Source organism: Cajanus cajan, chromosome 8, assembly GCF_000230855.2.
Source record: "Cajanus cajan strain Asha chromosome 8, NIPB_CcT2T_4, whole genome shotgun sequence".
NCBI lineage: Eukaryota > Viridiplantae > Streptophyta > Magnoliopsida > Fabales > Fabaceae > Cajanus > Cajanus cajan.
In genome coordinates this window covers 23789380-23793999 of record NC_138524.1, presented here as the reverse complement: position 1 = coordinate 23793999, position 4620 = coordinate 23789380, and positions in this window count along the sequence as shown.

Here is a 4620-nt window from a genome sequence, read left to right as displayed (position 1 = left end):
AACATGCTAATCAAGAATCATCTTCTTTAATGTTCAAGATATTACTCAAAGTAAAAGATAAAGGTAGAATAAGATTGCACAAGTCTTTTATCCTGGTTCAGCCACTCCACATGTGACCTAGATCCAGTCCTCAATCAGAACCTGATCAAGATTCATTCCACTATCTTAATGAAGAAGGTTTACAAGCATACCACACATGCATATACTTCAACACTCAAGATAACCACTTTCTTGACCCCAAGAAAGCACCCCTTGTAGAAACCCACTACAAGAATCCTTACCACTTGAGAAACCCTTCTCAAGATTTTATAAGTATTCACAAAGAATTAAGGAACGAATTCACCTGGAATTCAGAAGCAAATCTTAATCTTCCCCTTTCAAGAATGTGATGGTGATGATGATCCTTTCTCAAAGTTTTTCACAAACGTTTTTCTTCTTGGATTCACAAAGAAAACTCTCCAAGATTGTAACAAAGACTCCACAAAAACACTTTTATAAATTTGATTCTCAATTCTAACTCTGTTCTGAAGTTTCAAAAAGTTCAAACTATTTATAAAAGTTTCAGACCCAGATAATCGATTATTTTAAAGAATAATCGATTATTTCGTTCTTCAGGTTTTCTGGAAACCAACCAAGAACAATATAATTGATTATTTTGCTTGATAATCAATTATTCCATAGAGTTATTTCTGGGATAATCGATTCTTTTGCAAATAATCGATTATTCCAGCAAGGCATCCCATTTTGCTTGTTGTTGGAATAATCGATTATATTTAATGATAATCGATTATTTTGAGTTAGTTTTCAAAACTTCATTTTAAGTCTCAAAATAACTTTTTTGTCCCTTTAGCTCATCATCATACACTCTCTAATCAGTTTAGATATAGATTTAGCTTATGCACACAACACACACGACAAATAAACTCATTCAAAACAATTTATATACTAATTCCTATTACATAGCACTTTCTTTGACTTTGTTTTTGTCTCCTAAGTTGTTGTTGTCCTTGACACACATTTTGTGATCATCAAAACTCTCTTAAGCTTCAGAGATAATCCTGATCTCATCAAGTTCAGGCTCCCCTAAGCTCAACATTTTTGATTGCATGTTTTCTCTACTACTATTTCTCTTTCTCTTTTCTAGCTTGATACTTATAGCTCTCTTGGTGAATCTGCCCATTGTTCGGATTCAAATTTTTCCGTTGGGGTGGAGCTTCATGTCGTTGCAGATGGAGGCTTGTTCATGACAATATAAATCTTCTCATTTAATGCATTTGATCTTGCATTAAATGTTTGCTAGTATACATGAGGTCTTTTTGTGTAGTTGATTACTCCAATGTCTGACTTCAATCATAATCTAGGAATATTTGTACTTGTCCCATCAGTTTAGCTGCTACGGTGCTATCTTTCTCTAAAAAGTAGTTTTTTTTTTTCTGACGTGTGCTACTTTGACTTGTAATTCCACGCTTGCCTGATTTTCTCCTTTTTTGTATTTCAGTTTGATGTCCTTTTGTGTTTCTTGTATGATTTCTCTCAATGTGATTAGTGGACTTCAGAGGTGCTTCATTATTTTCCAATGGCGTCTGGATACATGATACTTCATCTGATCTTGACTACCTGTTTTGTATGGGCATGAGAGTGATAGCTTTGTCTTTTGGTTCATTTGGTTCTTTTTGATTTCATCACTTCATGTTGATGTCTGGCCAACTTGTGTCCCGTACTTGACTTGCTCTTATATAACACGTACTTGTTTCAATCTCACATCTGATTCCTCAGGCTTTAGCTAATAGATTCGTGTTATCTTGTATTTAGGCCTGAATCGACCTTAGTCTTGATACTTGGTTTTGCCATCGTCCGTTGTTTTGTCCAACTTGATTATGCGTGATTATACTCATCCTTCATTTTTCTTGAACTTATTGTTATTCTTCTGAAACACTAATACACATGTTAGTAATAACAATATGTATTATATTTGTCATAGTCAAAACCTCGGTGGGAATTGCAAATGCGTTTCGTCTGACTTAACAATTTCAACACTAGCTTTCAAATGAATAGACCTAGAAATTACACTAGAGTTTATTAAAAAACAAAACAAAAACTTTTGAAATTAATTTGAACAATTAAAAGGTATATCCAGCCACCAAAAACAAAGAGTAAAGCCAAGAAATAAGTTCCAAAAATATAAGACCAAGTGCTCTAAATTTTGTTTTGTTTTTCTTTTCAATTTTCACAAACTTTTGTATACTATTGTTCTTTTTCTCTTTAATTCCCTTCTTGGCTCCTTCTTTCTTTTCTTTTTCCTTTAAAAAAACTGAATGTGAGCACTAAAAAATAGAGTATAAAATTAGGAACAAATGGCTTATTAGTGGTGGAGTAAAATTTATAGAAAGTGTGGATGAACTAGAGAAATTTTAATGAAATTTAAGACTAGTTTTGTTTCTAGTTTTCTCTAGGTTTCGAAACTTTTTTTTAATTCTTGTTCTCACACTTTATATTCAGGTTTTTTTGTTCAATTAAAGCACAAATGACTCAAAGGAATTTTTGTCCTTAAATTGCTAAGCAATAATTAGCAAATGAAGTTTACAAAAATATGACACTAGGACATGCTAAATCTAATAACATGCATAGGATTCATATAATGAGCACTTCTAAGAATTGTATTATGTGCATATAGCAATATTTAAGACACAAAAAACAGAGAATATTGTTCAAAGATTCAAAATGAAATAGGCACACAATGGAAGTAATGACATACAAGGACTAAACAATACAACTAGACAAAACTAAATGGATTACAAAATTGAAAAGGCACATATTATACATTTTTCTTTTACGGTTCTTTTGAAGGAATTTTAAAGGGTTCCAATCAAGGTAAAAGCAAGCCTAAAATATTAAAATTCAAGAACAAGATTAACCTAAAGGCACACAACAAAATTGATCCATATACATTGATGCATGAATCAAAAACTACAAGACATAGGTGAATTGTTCTATAGATTTATATATGTGACACAAGAACAATTCTAAACACACAAACACAAGACAGTCAATAACAATACAATTTGAATTAATCAAAGACACAAAAAGTTATGAAAAGAGATTACCAAGAAGACCTTGCTCTGATACCAAATGAAAAAAAATCCTTTGGAGAGACTAGATTGATGTAGTTCCTCCTCCAAGCTCTTTGCACAAATCTTTTCCTTCTTAGTCTTCTAGATTTTCTAAAGGTTTCCAAAGGTGTTAAAAGCCTTCTTCAAACACACATGGAAGGGTAGAGAACCCCCTTGGTGATGACACACTAAATGAAGTGATAAGTCCCTCCAAATCTCACCACACTCAAGAGAGGATAAAAGGAATGGAGCAAGTTTCAAGGAGAGAAACAAGCTTTGAGAGAGAGAATTAGGAAAAATGCATCTAATTCATTGAAACGCAAAGTGAAAGTTTTGGGTAATAGAAGCTTTCCTATATATACTAGTTTGGTTAGCCTGTGGTGCAATCTAGACTAACCATGGTTAAGTGTAACCATGATTAGCTACCTTATAGTTAAGCTAACCAACCCTAGTTACCTTTCTAGAAGCTTATGGAGTAAGCTAAGCTAATCTTAGTTTAGAAGTAACCTAGGTTAGCTTAAGTTAACTCCATCTACCTAACCTAATGATTACTTTGACTAGTTTGTGGAGACGTCACTATCAAGGCCATGTAACTTATTTAACAAACTTGGATGGATTTTTCACTAAGCTTAGACATCCAAACCACTTGCTTAGGCAAGTGGACGTCCAACCTTAATGGATTAGAAAAATGTTTTTGTCATCCAGGCCCAAATAAGTCTATGACCTAGACTAGTTACACCTCTCCTAAACTACTAAATACACCTTTAAAGGAAAATACAAGGAAAAAATTCCTATAATACTTGACCCAAAATACATGGTCAAAAAATATGCTGTACAAATAGGAGACAAAGAAACTAAGAGAACACATCTTCTATGCTCATGAGTTACATTATCTTCTCTAATATCTTCCACTAGCCTTCATACCATAGACCTTGTCAAAAGTCCTTTGTTCTTTATGGATGGCCCTCCATCATCATCTCCATCATTGGAAATTCGCTTTTGAAGGGGCCTTTCAAATTCTTCAAATTGTTATCCACAGACAATGAACATATCTCATGTTATCACAATCATTAAAAACTAGTTTTATCAAGTTCTAAAAACAAAATCTTGACAAGGATTGGTTACTTCATACCTTATGAATGTGGATTAAGGATAAATTCAAGCTTTCTAAGTTTGGAATTTCAATCTGAATGCATATGACCTTTAATAAATCTACAATAAATGAAAAAAAAATACCACAAATTAATTAAAATTAAAGGATAAATATGCAATATCATATTCATATATGTTCACCAAAATAGAAGGGGATTTGTGTCTTCTACAATAACAATTTCTATACGATGATTGTTCGTTATTTTTTTTTTTTCATTTATGGTACATAAAACCCCTTTATTTAAAAACTAGAAAATAATAGTAATGATTGTAGTGTCAAAGACTACAACTTAAAAAAATTAACCTTTTCACAATTTAAACAACCAGATGAAGGTGCATCAATTATTTCTAAACTAAT